At 47.1% G+C, this 16,191-nt stretch overlaps 1 protein-coding gene across 1 annotated transcript in view; it reads left to right on the top strand.

Annotated features, from left to right (window-relative positions):
- The first annotated feature begins 11,205 nt into the window (after positions 1–11,205).
- The window catches only part of GCGR (glucagon receptor), a 91,169-nt gene continuing 86,183 nt past the window's right edge, over positions 11,206–16,191 (top strand). Inside the window, exon 1 of the mRNA XM_040330821.1 lies at positions 11,206–11,332. The gene's annotated coding sequence lies outside the window, so the exon portion shown is untranslated. The remainder of the gene's footprint in view (positions 11,333–16,191) is intronic.

Raw genomic sequence — 16,191 nt, 5'->3', positions numbered from 1 at the left:
AACTGAAATCCAATGAATGAAAGGGGCAGACCAGGGACAGTTTAGCTCAAAATAGGCGGGGCTCTCTCTGATTTGCTGCAGTTTCTAATGCACGTTGTGAGAAGCTCACAGTGTGCGGTGGAATCAGAGTGAACAATTTCAGTAGAGGAGAGGAGCGGGTACAACTGTGCAAGACTGAAGGGAAGGATGGAAGTCTGATTTAATTATTATTATTTTATATGTTAGGTAGTACAAGGCATGATACTGACAATACTCGGGTCTGACATTCCAGCGTTCCACGCCCAGCGATCGGAAGGCGTTCGCTATGTCGGCGGCGGCGGCCCGGTCCTCTGATGAGCGCAGTCCTGAGCCCGCTGGCACAGACAGAAGGGAAGAGGACGGTGCCAATCCCAAATATTTACCCCGGATTACATTAACAAACAATAACTCGTAGAGTCGATCTGACAGGAAGACGAATGTCCCGGGAAAGGACTTTATATCCCGGCAGCGATCTGTCCCGCGCTGAAATGACCTTCGCTGTACACAACGCTGCGTTCCAACACCGCGTCCGATATCCGGGATGGAACTCGGGAAACCGCCATTTACATTGTATTCTTTTCTACACACCCCCCTCCCCCCATGACAGTACATTTCATATCGGCGCTCTCATCGAGATACAAGAATGCGCCAATTGGCAGGAAAGACGCTCGGCGTGAATTCTTCACTTTGTACTTCTCTGGCAAATCACCAAGATTCTGATTATTCGTATATCAGGAAAGATTATCTACTAACGTCTGATTTATGCGGTCTGTCCCGTCGGCGGTCTGAGGCTCGGCGGAGGATTCCGGAGTTTTCCATGGATGTGACTCCGAGCTTTGCCCCGACTCTGTCCGCAGATTGATGACGGGGGTCTTAGGGGCCTCAGTCTGCCCAACAGATCCTGGAGACTTGGACCGGCGCTACGCAACTTCAGTCCCGGCACCCTATGGAAGTGTGCAAAATATTGAGGAACCGCAGACTAAGAAACCCAAATGGTACCAATGGGAAACCTGAGACTGGGATGATGTGCACTACACCTCCATGACACGAACTTCACATAAGAAGCCCCCCCCCTCACATCAGAGTCCCCTTTCCCAATAGAGTCCTCCTTCCCCTCAGAGTCCCCCCCATCATGTCACAAGTCTCCCTTCCCATCAGAGACCCTCCCGTCACATCAGAAGCCTCCCTTTCCATCAATGTCCCCTCATCACATCAGAAGCCTCCCTTCCCATCAGTGTCCCCTCATCACATCAGAAGCCTCCTTTCCCATCAGTGTCCCCTCATCACATCAGAAGCCTCCTTTCCCATCAGTGTCCCTCCATCACATCAGAAGCCTCCCTTCCCATCAGTGTCCCTCCATCACATCAGAAGCCTCCCTTCCCATCAGTGTCCCTCCATCACATCAGAAGCCTCCCTTCCCATCAGTGTCCCTCCATCACATCAGAAGCCTCCCTTCCCATCAGTGTCCCTCCATCACATCAGAAGCCTCCCTTCCCATCAGTGTCCCCTCATCACATCAGAAGGCCCCCCTTCCCATCAGTGTCCCCTCATCACATCAGAAGCCTCCCTTCCAATCAGTGTCCCTCCATCACATCAGAAGCCTCCCTTCCCATCAGTGTCCCCTCATCACATCAGAAGCCTCCCTTCCCATCAGTATCCCCTCATCACATCAGAAGCCTCCCTTCCCATCGGTGTCCCCATCACATGAGAAGCCCCCCTTCCCATCAGAATCCCCCATCACATCAGAAGCCTCCCTTCCCATCGGTGTCCCCATCACATGAGAAGCCCCCCTTCCCATCAGAATCCCCCATCACATCAGAAGCCCCCCTTCCCATCAGTGCCTAACCCATCACATCAGAAGCCTCCCTTCCCATCAGTGTCCCTCCATCACATCAGAAGCCTCCCTTCCCATCAGTGTCCCTCCATCACATCAGAAGCCTCCCTTCCCATCAGTGTCCCTCCATCACATCAGAAGCCTCCCTTCCCATCAGTGTCCCTCCATCACATCAGAAGCCTCCCTTCCCATCAGTGTCCCCTCATCACATCAGAAGCCTCCCTTCCCATCAGTATCCCCTCATCACATCAGAAGCCCCCCTTCCCATCAGTGTCCCCTCATCACATCAGAAGCCTCCCTTCCAATCAGTGTCCCTCCATCACATCAGAAGCCCCCCTTCCAATCAGTGTCCCCTCCCTCATCACATCAGAAGCCTCCCTTCCCATCGGTGTCCCCTCATCACATCAGAAGCCTCCCTTCCCATCAGTGTCCCTCCATCACATCAGAAGCCTCCCTTCCCATCAGTGTCCCCTCATCACATCAGAAGCCTCCCTTCCCATCAGTATCCCCTCATCACATCAGAAGCCTCCCTTCCCATCGGTGTCCCCATCACATGAGAAGCCCCCCTTCCCATCAGAATCCCCCATCACATCAGAAGCCTCCCTTCCCATCAGGGTTCCTCCATCACATCGGAAGCCTCCCTTCCCATCAGTGCCTAACCCATCACATCAGAAGCCTCCCTTTCCATCAGTGCCTAACCCATCACATCAGAAGCCTCCCTTCCTATCAGTGTTCCTCCATCACATTAGAAGCCTCCCTTCCCATCAGTGTCCCCCCATCACATCAGAAGCCTCCCTTTCCATCAGTGCCTAACCCATCACATCAGAAGCCTTCCTTCCCATCACATCAGAAGCCCCCCTTCCCATCAGTGTCCCCTCATCACATCAGAAGCCCCCCTTCCCATCAGTGTCCCCCATCACATCCGAAGCCTCCCTTTCCATCAGTGCCTCCCCATCACATCAGAGTCCCTTTTCTCAGAATCCCCTCAATCACATTAGAGTCCCCATTTCAATTAGAGTTCAGCTTTAAAAACCACCGTCCCTGTTGACTCCATTGCAGAAATTTCCCACATTTTGGCCAAAAAGTACGAAAATGAAAACTCGAATTTTCACTCATCCCTGACCTTAAACTGAGATCTGATTGGCCGCTGCGACTTTCTGCAGCCTGCTGTGTGCACGCTTAGAGCATACACTTCAAGTGTTTACAATGTACTTCATGCCGGAGTGCTTCTTCAGGGAGGATCCCATATTAATAGACGAGGAAGATTCACACGCCAGTCAGAAACATCTGATCCTTCCAGTACTGTCCTGGCTTGGCATGGCTGGCTTATGGAAAAATCAGGAGATATAAGTTTCTTTAGTACAAGTATGTCTAAACTTTAAGTTATTTCTCCGCGTTCAGTTTTTCCCGTATTCCTGGCAATGTATCTTTCTGCCTCTAATGGCCTCCAGACATGTATAGAAAATGCTCCTTGTACAACTCCTGTTATCAGGGGTTCCCACCATCCCTGTGCTGAGTTATTGGGTCTGTACAGCTGTTGTGCCCCCTATGAGGGGTTTCCACCATCCCTGTGCTGGGTTATTGGGTCTGTACACCTGCTATGCCCATTATGAGGGTTTCTCACCACCCCTGTGTTGAATTCCCGGGTCTGTACAGCTGTTGTGCCCATTATGAGGGGTTCCCACCATCCCTGTGCTGAGTTGCCAGGTCTGTACACCTGCTATGCCCATTATGAGGGTTTCTCACCACCCCTGTGTTGAATTCCCAGGTCTGTACACCTGCTGTGCCCATTATGAGGGGTTCCCACCATCCCAGTGCTGAGTTCCCTGATCTGTACACCTGCTGTGCCCATTATGAGGGGTTTCCACCATCCCTGTGCTGAGTTGCCAGGTCTATACACCTGCTATGCCCATTATGAGGGTTTCTCACCACCCCTGTGTTGAATTCCCGGGTCTGTACACCTGCTGTGCCCATTATGAGGGTTTCCCACCATCCCAGTGCCGAGTTCCTTGATCTGTACACCTGCTGTGCCCATTATGAGGGTTTCTCACCACCCCTGTGTTGAGTTCCCGGGTCTGTACACCTGCTGTGCCCATTATGAGGGTTTCCCACCATCCCAGTGCTGAGTTGCCAGGTCTGTACACCTGCTTTGCCCATTATGAGGGTTTCCACCATCCCTGTGCTGAGTTCCTGGGTCTACACACCTGCTCTTCCCACGTAAACCACATATATATCCCTAAACCTGGTGGTTGATTGCTTTTGCCTACTTCTGGAAGAGTATTCCAGAAAGTAAAAGGAAAGATCAATCACTGAGGTTATAAATATTTATTTGACCTTAGCCAATCCCTGGGAGGCTGCTACTAGGCCTCAATAGGTGCCATGTGCTGAAGGCCTGAAGGCATACCTCACAACCGTCCCGGTTTTCGCGGGAATGTCCCTTGATTCGCGATAAATCCCGCGATTTCGCCCCCCCCCCGCGATTACCCTGATTCGTGGTAAACCCCCCCCCCCGGCTCAACAACTCTGATCCTGGACCCCCCTGCTCCACAACTTCGATCCGCAGCCCCCCCCCCCCCGCTCAACAACTCTCTAAACCGTGGACCCCCCCCGCTCAACAACTCTTATCCGTGGACCCCCCCGCTCAACAACTTTGATCCGCGAACCCCCCCCCCGCTCAACAACTCTCTGATCCGCGGTACCCCCCCCCCCCCTCGCTCAACAACTTCGTTTGGGGGGTATGCTCATTTGTCCCTCATTCTGAAGTTGAAAAGTTGGGAGGTATGCTGAAGGAGTGCCCAAATGGTCAGTCCGCCCCTGCACGTTTGTGTCAGTCGGGAGGACTGGGAAGAGAAAGCAGCCAGGTGGGCTGGTGGCCGCCAGGTGGGCTAGCATTTCTGAAGAAGGTTGAGCGAGATGCTATTCACTCCACATGGGCAACTCCTACAGGGGGGTAGTGCTATAGAAAATAAGAAGTGTGTCCTTTTAACTGGGAAGCCCATGTGCCAGGCACAACCTATGCCCCCATAGCCTCCCATTCACCCACAGGCAGTGCACAGCTTTCATTCTGCCTTATAAGAGACAATTATGGAAAACTTGCCAGTAATTTCACCAGAAGAGCAGCAGCTCGGCATGTTGACACAAGCAGAACAACAAATTAATCAGCGGTTGCCTGGACATATCCGCTCACCCGCTGCTCATCCAGGTTCCTCCCGCACTGCCCCGGGGAACTTGCTGCTTTAGCAGATTAGGTAACAAATTGGTGCTTCCCGGGGGGCCGGCAACCCTGAAAACTCCCTCTAGGGCCTCATTCAGTGTCAAATCTGCATCTATCATCATGCGTTTGGAGTACGTTTCCTAATGCATATCAATGCAAAAACTGATAAGGGTCATGTTTAGACTTTGCGTTTACCTGTATTAAGGCTTCATGCACACTGCGCTGCTTTGGACGCCTTTTCTCCTTTCAGGGAACAAAACGCGGTAAAAGCTGCATTTTTCACAAGCGATTAAATTATTACTTTATTCTGTTCATTTATTATGGCCATTAGAATGGATAAACGCGTGAATGCGCGCGTTTATGTGCGTTTTATATGCTTAACCACTTGCCGACCCCGCCGCAGTATATATACAGTGGAACCTCGCATTACGTGCATAATCCGTTCCAGGAGAATGCTCATATCAAAGCGAGTTTCCCTATAGAAGCCAATGGAAACGAAAATAATTTGTTCCGCATTGACTTCTATGGCATGCAATACCACATGTGGCCAGAGGTGAGCCGGAGAGCCTTGGAAACACTCTGGGACAGTTCAACTGAACTCGGAAACCCTCGGGTGTTTACGAACGACTCCGAACGACAGGGCACCATTCCTTTCACAGACACCAGTGATGGGGCACCATTCCCCCCAAAGATACCAATGATGGGGCACCATTCGTCCTATAGATGCCAACGATGAGGCACCAGTCCTCCCACAGAAACCAATGACAGGGCACCATTCCTTTCATAGACAACAATGATGAAGCACTGTTCCTTTCACAGACACCAGTGATGGGGAACGATTCCTCCCACAGACACCAGTGATGGGGAACGATTCCTCCCACAGACACCAGTGATGGGGCCCTATTCCTCCCACAGACACCAATGATGGGGCCCGATTCCTCCCACTGACACCAATGATGGGGCACGATTCCTCCCACAGACACCAATGATGGGGAACGATTCCTCCCACAGACACCAATGATGGGGAACGATTCCTCCCACAGACACCAGTGATGTGGCCCCATTCCTCCCACAGACACCAATTATAGGGGCACCATTCCTCCAATATACACCAATTGTGGGGCAACATTCCTCCCACAGACACCAATGATGGGGCACCATTCCTTCCATAGACACCAATGATGGGGCGCCATTCCTCACACAGACACCAACAACGGGGCACCATTCCTCCCACAGACACCCACGATGGGGCATCATTCCTACCTTGCATACCAACAATTGGGCAATATTCTGTCCACTAAAACCTATGATGGTGCGCTGTTTGCTCTCACTGACACCACAGCGTTTTCTAATCCCACTGGCTACAGTCTGGCCCCCTCTAAAGCCTCAAAGACAGTAAACTGGCCCTTTGTTCAGAAAGTTTGCAGATGCCTGCTCTAGAAGCTTCTTCTAAAGGCAGGGGGAAGCAAACGAACACCCAGCCTGCGAATCCCCCGAACAGACCAAACCAAACAATCTCAGAAGCCCAACAACAAGATTGACCTAGCAGCCTAACCGGGAGCCGGAGGGCGTTACAAATGCAAAAGGGTTTAATACTCTAGTACAGTGATGGCGAACCTCGGCACCTCAGATGTTTTGGAACTACATTTCCCATGATGCTCGTGCACTCTGCAGTGTAGCAGAGCATCATGGGAAATGTAGTTCCAAAACATCTGGGGTGCCAAGGTTCGCCATCACTGCTCTAGTATTTGAAGGGAAAATTCACTTTGCAAAGAAAACAAGCTCAATTCCTCGCGCACTTCACTTGGAATCTAAACCCGCAGCGATCCACGGGGGTATAAAACTGGCCTCATACAGACAATACCAAGTATTGTCAAATCAGACGATACCCACACCTCCGAGCCAAGGGGATTTGCATTGGTTTACACCCAATCAGATAAGAGTTACCATAAGAGGAACAAGCTTCTGGGAAAGGGATTGGTTATAAAAAAAAACGCACGCGGCATTGCACGCAACAATCCCCGACCAAGTCATTTCCCTTTTCACCGATTTCCATACTCGAAAATTGCAAAGCCAAGTTTACAGGACTAACGTCTGATAGGAAAAACAGGATATTGTGTGAGAAATGCATAAGGCTCGTTCACACCGGGTACGGTCAGGGCTGGTGCAAGGATTTTTGACAACCTAGAGCAGTGATGGTGAACCTTGGCACCCCAGATGTTTTGGAACTACATTTCCCATGATGCTCAACTACACTGCAGAGTGCATGAGCATCATGGGAAATGTAGTTCCAAAACATCTGGGGTGCCAAGGTTCGCCATCACTGACCTAGGCAAAACCAAATTTTGCCGCCCCCCTGGCTCCACCCCCTTTGCCCTGCCCATGTATACCCCACCTTTTTAATGAAGCGCCCATCAATGCATCCTACCAGTGCCCATCAATGCAGCCCACCAGCGCCCATCAAATGTATGGGAAAGTGGAAAGAAACTGGGCTAAAATTAACAAAAAGAAGAAAGGAGAGAAAAAGACCTGCACAGTCTATTCCCTCCAGGTGCTGCGATTATCGTGTAAACATTAAATACAAGAAATAAACATAAGAAAAATATAAATCGCGCTACCTCAACCACCCTTCTTGACAAACCCAAACGGATGCAAGTGAGTAATCTCTAATAATATATGTGAAAAGCTAACTGCTATATCAAAACAGTGACCTATGATGGCCACTAGGGTGCAACATGCAGCCACCTTGAGGTGGCTGCATGTTGCACCCTAGTGGCCATCATAGGTCACTGTTTTGATATAGCAGTTAGCTTTTCACGTATATTATTATAGATTTCCCATCCACTGTAGCCTACCAGCGCCCATCAATGCAGCCCACCAGCGCCCATCAAATGCAGCCCACCAGCGCCCATCAAATGCAGCCTACCAGCACCCATCAGTGCAGCCTACCAGCGCCCATCAATGAATGTTTGCTTGCTTCCATTTATTCGGGAGTCGGGGGCACAGTCCTCCGCTGCCGTGGCGCCTCTGACAGAGCTGATGCTGAGACTTAGGGCCAGATTCTGAAAGGACTTACGACGGCGCAGCGCCATGTACGCCGTCGTAAGTCCTAATCCAACCCGTCGTATCTATGCGTCTGATTCTTAGAATCAGTTACGCATAGATATCCATTAGATCCGACAGGCGTAAGTCTCTTACGCCGTCGGATCTTAACTGCATTTTCTTTTTTCCCCGCTAGGTGCCGCTTCCGTCGAATTCCACGTTGAGTATGCAAATTAGCTAGATACGCGAATTGCCGAACGTACGCGCGGCCGACGCAGTAAAGTTACAACGTTTACGTTAGGCTTTTCCCGGCGTATAGTTGCCCCTGCTATATGAGGCGCAGCCAATGTTAAGTATGGCCGTCGTTCCCGCGTTGAAATTTGAAAATGGGGCTGGACGCTCACGTCGAAACCAATGATGTCCTTGCGGCGTACTTTGGAGCAATGCACACTGGGAAATTCCACGGACGGCGCATGCGCCGTTTCGGAAAAACGTCAATCACGTCGGGTCACAGTAGTTTTACATAAAACACGCCCCCCTGATCCAAATTTGAATTAGGCGGGCTTACGCCGGCCATTTACGCTACGCCGCCGCAACTTACAGAGCAAGTGCTTTGAGAATACAGCACTTGCCCGTGTAAGTCGCGGAGGCGTAACGTAAATCAGATACGTTACGCCCGCACAATTTTACGCGGATGTACAAGAATCTGGCCCTAAGTTGCTTGTTGCAGAGAGAAGAAAGTAGGAACACCAGTGCAAGGGTGTCGGTGTGCGTTGCATAAAAACGCAGCATGTCAGCTCAGTGCACAACAGCAAGTGCTCGTCGACACACTGCTGTGCGTGGAGTTAAAATGAGAACGATAAAGTTAAATAAAGTTGCGCTCTCAGCCCATTCACAATAATTAAACTGCCTTAAAGGGTTGGTTCACCTTTACCCAAAATTGCCTCTGCAGATTAGGGGGCGCCTGTAGATAAAGACAGACCAGGCAGCTTTGACCAAAGTTGAATAATCCCCTTGTTAAAGGTAAAGGCCAATTAGGAACCTCCTGAAGACTTACTGAAAAACTCATAGAGATGTCATCATTCCTGTCTTGCACACTGTGAGCTTCCCAGAGGCTTCCTATGGTCTGCACTTCTGATGTCAGGGCCAACATTTATGGGGACTCTGATGGGGATCCTGATTGGGACACCTGATGTAAGGGGAACTTTAAAGGGGACCCTGATGTAAGGGGGCACACTGATGGGGACCCTGATGTAATGGGAAACTCTGATGGGGATCCTGATGTAAGGGGGACTTCAAAGGGGACCCTGATGTAAGGGGGAACTCTGATAGGGAACCTGATGTAAGGAGGGACACTGATAGGGACCCCGATGTAAGGAGGGACTCTGATGGGGACCCTGATGTAAGGGGGGACATTGATTGGGACGCCTGATGTAAGGAGGGACTCTGATGGGGACCCTGATGTAAGGGGGGACTCTGATGGGGACCCTGATATAAGGGGGACACTGATTGGGACACCTGATGTAAGGGGGACTCTGATGGGGACCCTGATTAAGGGGGGGACACTGATAGGGAACCTGATGTAAGGAGGGGCACTGATAGGGACCCCGATGTAAGGAGGGACTCTGATGGGGACCCTGATGTAAGGGGGACATTGATTGGGACACCTGATGTAAGGGGGACTTCAAAGGGAATCCTGATGTAAGGGGGGACACTGATAGGGACCCTGATGTAAGGGGGGACACTGATAGGGCCCCCAATGTAAGGAGGGACTCTGATGGGGACCCCGATGTAAGGGGGGACACTGATAGGGACCCTGATGTAAGGAGGGACTCTGATAGGGACCCCGATGTAAGGGGGACACTGATAGGGACCCTGATGTAAGGAGGGACTCTGATGGGGACCCTGATGTAATGGGAAACTCTGACGTTGTTCCTGATGTAAGAAGTGTTGGGGAAATTGCATATTTCCCTGTTATTTGTGTGATCTCTCTTTGCACATATCGAATACAACTCAAAAACATGACAATACAAGGAGGGACTTTGATGGGGACCCTGATGTAAGGGGGACATTGATTGGGACACCTGATGTAAGGGGGACTTCAAAGGGGATCCTGATGTAAGGGGGACTTCAAAGGGGATCCTGGTGTAAGGGGGACTTCAAAGGGGATCCTGATGTAAGGGGGGACACTGATAGGGACCCTGATGTAAGGAGGGACATTGATAGGGACCCTGATGTAAGGAGGGACTCTGATGGGGACCCTGATGTAAGGGGGGACCCTGATGTAAGGGGGGACACTGATAGGGACCCTGATGTAAGGAGGGACTCTGATGGGGACCCTGATGTAAGGGGGGACCCTGATGTAAGGGGGGACACTGATAGGGACCCTGATGTAAGGAGGGACTCTGATAGGGACCCTGATGTAAGGGGGGACTCTGATGTAAGAGGGGGGCTCTAATGGGGACTCTGATGTAAGAGGGGGGCTCTAATGGGGACTCTGATGTAAGAGGGGGGCTCTAATGGGGACTCTGATGTAAGAGGGGGGCTCTAATGGGGACTCTGATGTAAGAGGGGGGCTCTAATGGGGACTCTGATGTAAGGAGAGGGCTCTAATGGGGACTCTGATGTAAGGAGAGAGCTCTAATGGGGACTCTGATGTAAGGAGAGGACTCTAATGGGGACTCTGATGTAAGGAGAGGGATCTAATGGGGACTCTGATGTAATGGGGACTCTGATCTAATGGGGACACTGATGGGAATCAACCTTTGTAATTCAATCTGCATACATTAAAAATGTTCTAAAATAATAAAAAATTCTGTATGTTGAATATCCCCAGAAATGTCCGGCTTGTGTGATTGGCCCTCAGCTTATACTTATCCTGAGGTCCTGATCACATGTCACACACATAGGAAGTTCATGTTGGAGAGGGTCTGTCTGTGTTCAGTGTCTGTGTTCAGTGTCTGTGTTCAGTGTCTGTGTTCAGTGTCTGTGTTCAGTGTCTGTGTTCAGTGTCTGTGTTCAGTGTCTGTGGTCAGTGCCTGTGGTCAGTGTCTGTGCCTGTGGTCAGTGTCTGTGGTCAATCCTCCTCTAAAGGGAGGCAGCCCTGCAGCTTTTCTCATTACTGCACTGATGTGGCCCCCAGGTGATTATAATGAAGGCGGAGCCTCCCATGTGGGAATCATTCAGAGAGGACAGGATGAGACATCACTTCATATCAGAGCAAGGTAAGGGCTCTTTCACATGGGGGGCTGGGGGGACAGATAAAAGTATGCGGTTGCGCCGCGGGTTTACCACCCACCTATACACAGAAATGTAGCCAATCAGGACGTTGCGCATGCCTGAGCTGTGGCGCTTTGCTTCCTTTTCAAAATTACATGGCACTTCACAATTGCCAGGTTGAACCTCTGCTGAATGAGAGCCAATAAAGTAAATGGGGGGCGCACCCGCGAGCAATGCACAAAGTTGTGGCACAGTGAGGCAGCATTTTGAGGGTTAAAGCAGGCAGTGAGGAGGCGACATCTACTGTGGATCACTTTTCAGAGAGGCAGCAAAAGGATGGCATGCATGTGAATGAGCCCTCAAGCTTGGTTCACGTGTATGTGTGCGCGCGAGTATCGCATGTGGGTCAGCCCATTACCCGTGAAAAAAAAAAATATTTTTTCTTCTTCTTCCCTTTTTTTTTATTTTATTAATTTCCATTTTTTTTAATGGTTGTTGTTGTTAATAATAATATTATATAATATATTGTCTACCTCCATATTTCTGTTATTTTATGTTCAATATTTATTGTACAACCCTGTGTATGTATACGTAAATTAATTGTATTCCTATTTTAACTTTAATAAAATGTTTGAAACAAAAAAAATAATATTATATAATTTATTATTATTAATAAATTATATAAAACATTATTATTATTATTATTATTTTATATTATTATTATTATTATTATTATTATTATAATAATAATAATTTATATGAATTATTATTATTATCATTTATTATTATTATTATTATTATTATTATTTTATATTATTATAATAATAATTTATATGAATAATTATTATTATTATTATTATATCATTTATTATTATTATTATTATTATTATTATTATTTTATATTAAAAATAATAATAATTGATATGAAATATTATTATTATTATTATGATATCATTTATTATTAATAATTATATAAAATATTTTTATTAATAATATAAAATTATTTTATATCTATTATTATAATTATTGTTATTAATTATATAAAATATTTATTATTATATAATTTAATAATAATAATATTATTATTATTATTAATTTCCTTTTTTTATTTATCATTTTGTATTACATTTTTTTACCCCTTGGGGTGTACGATGCTGGGAGGCGGGGTTTATGATCCTTTGACTGTCACGGCGGTCGCAAGCAACACACAAATATGTGGCTGCTCTGCGCCAAGGCCCCCCAACCAAAGGCCGCATGTTTGATTGCGGTCAGTGTCAAGAGGCAAAAAACTTGCCACACCGAACTGCATGGAGCTGAGTTACCATGCAGTTTTGCATTCACAAAAACGCTTGCGGGTGGCAATGTGTGGGAGGGTACCTTAAGGAATTAATGGCACTTTGACCGTCTGCTGGAGCATAATCGCACGCCTTCTCAACCTGCACCAATGTGAACCCAGCCATAGGCCTGGTACACACCTGTGAACTTTTATGTGCGTTACAGTGCGAGGGGAAAACCAAAAAGCCCAAAATCCTTCTCTTTTTTTTTTTTTTCTCTTAAAAATATTGGATGTAAATTTATTTTTACTGGCATTTCACAAAAGTTACTAAATTACATTTTTAGGTGCAAATTTCAGTATTTAGGCTACAAACAATTACACTAGGCAAATAGCAATGTGATTTAAAGGGTCACTAAAGGAAAACATTTTTTTAGCTGAAATGACTGTTTACAGGGTATAGAGACATAATAGTTAACTGATTCCTTTTAAAAATGATTAAAAATAGATAAAAAACAATCATATAATGTACCTACAGTGTAGTTTCGTTTTTGCTGTTGTTTCCTGGTTCTCTGATGTACAGAGAGCCACTAGAGAGCAGTGATACTTTGTCTAAAACTCCTCAGCACCAATCCAGTTTCGTTTTACACACAATAATCACACCTCCTTGATTAGTGACCACCGTGAGAAATCTCCCAGTACTGTGGTTATCAGGAAACAGGCAACCAGGAAGTGTCCAAAACAGAGAGGATTTACAGCAACATCAAAGCAAAAACGAACAATGAGGACATGAAACCAGGACTGCAGCAAGGTAAAGGAAGCTATTTAGCTAAAGAAAAAAATTCCTTTAGTGACCCTTTAAGGTAGATATTAAGGTAAAAAAAAATATTTTTGGTATTTTCGATATAATAAGGGCAAATTATTTAGTCACATCACCACCCCCTACCAACACCCCCTGCCTTCACCACAATCTCCCCCTGCCACTAACACCCCCTGCCTTCACCACAATCTCCCCCTGCCACTAACACCCCCTGCCTCCAATCTCCCCAGGCCCCCTGCCTCCATCCCCCTCTGCGGTGCCACAAACAACCCCTGTCTCCATCCCCCACCCTCTGTGGTGCCACCATCGCCCCCTGCCTCCATTCCCCTCTGTGGTGCCACCACCAACAACCCCTGTCTCCACCCCCCACCCTCTGCGGTGCCACCATCCCCCTCTGTGGTGCCACCATCGCCCTCTGCCTCCATCCCCCTCTGCGGTGCCACCGCAGCCACCATCACCCCTGCCTCCATCGTCACCCCCAGTCTCCATCGGATCCCCCTCTGCCACCATCACCTGATGTCACTGTCGGCTGGGCTGTCTGTCACTCTGTCCGTCCCCGACTCCCCTGTGAACTTTGTATTGCCTGGATGCAGCAGGCTCCTCCATTCCGGTGCCGCTCAGCCACTGAGTCCTGACTCCTGCTCCAGTGCTGTGCTCCTCTGACCTCCTAGTTAGTTACAGATGTAAAAATCCTGGTGCGCACGCCCTAATACACACTGCGCATGTGCAGTTCCAAGCCGAACCAATCGTGGCTATTTTTACTGGCACATTCCCGCAACCACGGACATTTAGCCTAGGTTCACACTGCTGCGAATTCAAAATCGCGGTAAAATGCGCGATTTTACCGCGATTTCGCGGCTGCGATTTTGCCGCGATTTTGCCGCAATTTAATGTAAATCGCGCGGCCCGAAATCGCAAAAAGTAGTACAGGAACTACTTTTTGAAATCGCAGATGCGGCGTCGCACTGATTAGGACAGTGCCATTGCCGACAATTGCCGCCGATTTGAGATGCGATTTGACATGTCAAATCGCATCTCAAATCGTTCCAAATCGTACCCAGTGTGAACCAGGGCTTAAAGGGTCACTAAAGGAATTTTTTTTTTAAGCTAAATAGCTTCCTTTACCTTACTGCAGTCCTGGTTTCATGTCCTCATTGTTCGTTTTTGCTCTGATGTTGCTGTAAATCCTCTCTGTTCTGGACACTTCCTGGTTGCCTGTTTCCTGATGACCACAGTACTGGGAGATTTCTCACGGTGGTCACTAATCAAGGAGGTGTGAGTAAAACTAAACTGGATTGGTGCTGAGGAGTTTTAGACAAAGTATCACTGCTCTCTATTGGCTGACTGCCCTCTAGTGGCTCTCTGTACATCAGAGAACCAGGAAACAACAGCAAAAACGAAACTACACTGCAGGCACATTATATGATTGTTTTTTTATCTATTTTTAATCATTTTTAAAAGGAATCAGTTAACTATTATGTCTCTATGCCCTGTAAACAGTCATTTCAGCAAAAAAAAAAAATTCCTTTAGTGACCCTTTAAGGATGGGGAAAAAAGTGACAGTTTTTACGGACGATCCGTAAAAATAAGCAACACTGTGTGTGTGAGAAATAACCTGCTAAAATGACAATTTTGTGAAAGGAAAAAAAAAATCTTGATTTTTGCAAAGAATTGTGGGAAAAAATTACAACTTCAAAAAACTCACCGTGCCTCTTACTAAACACCTTGGAATGTCTCCTTTGGCAACCCCCTTTTAAAAAAAAAAAAAATACAATTACAGTACAGTTTAATACAAAAGGTTTTTTGTTTTTTTTTAGGGGTCCGGAGGCCCACAGGGCCCCAGATGGCAACCCCCCTTTTTTTTAACTTATTTTTTATAAAAAAATATATATATATTTATTTTAATATTTTTTATTTTTTATTAAAGGGCCAATATTATTTTTTTTTTTTTTTTTTTTTTTTTAGGGGTCCGGAGGTCCCCAGGGGCCCGGAGGCCCACAGGGCCCCAGATGGCATCCCCCTTTCTTTTTTTTATAAAAAAAAAAAAAAATGTTTTAATTTATTTTATTTTTTATTAAAGGGCCAATTTTTTTTTTTTTTAGGGGTCCGGAGGCCCACAGGGCCCCAGATGACAACCCCCGCCTTTTTTTTTATTATAAAAAATATATATATATTTTTTAATATATTTTGATTTAATTTTTTATTAAAGGGCCACATTATTAAAGGGCCCCGGATGGCAACCCCCCCCCCTTTTTTTAATTTATTTTTTATTTTTATTAAATTTTTTTTATTTTGATTAAAGGGCCGAGAGGTCCCCAAGGCCCCGGATGGCTACCCCCCTTTTTATATATATATATATATATATATATATTGTTCTCTTTATTTCTTCTTATTTTTGTAAAGGGCCCCCCCCCCCCGCTTTTCAATTCGCGGCAGCCCCCCCCCCCGCTTCTCAATATCAGGCGCACCCCCCCCCCCCCAGGTTCTCTGCTCCAGGGGGCCCCATAATTCCTGATGGCGGCCCTGATTGGCACCATAGCTTGTGGACTCTCTAACCTCCACAAAGACCAAATAATATCCACTGATTCGGGTTATTTTTACCAAAGATCTGTAGCAGCAATTTATGAAGAAAAAAAAAAAAAAAAAGATTTTTTACAGATTTTTTTTTATTTTTTTTATATCGCAAAAAAAAACAAAAACGTGGTGATTAAATACCACCAAAAGAGAGCTCTATTTGTAGAAAAAAAAAAGACAAAACTTTCATGTCGGTA

This window comes from Rana temporaria, chromosome 12, assembly GCF_905171775.1.
Source record: "Rana temporaria chromosome 12, aRanTem1.1, whole genome shotgun sequence".
Lineage (NCBI taxonomy): Eukaryota > Metazoa > Chordata > Amphibia > Anura > Ranidae > Rana > Rana temporaria.
The sequence above is the reverse complement of the archived record's forward strand: the minus strand, read 5'-3'. Positions and strand labels throughout refer to the sequence as shown.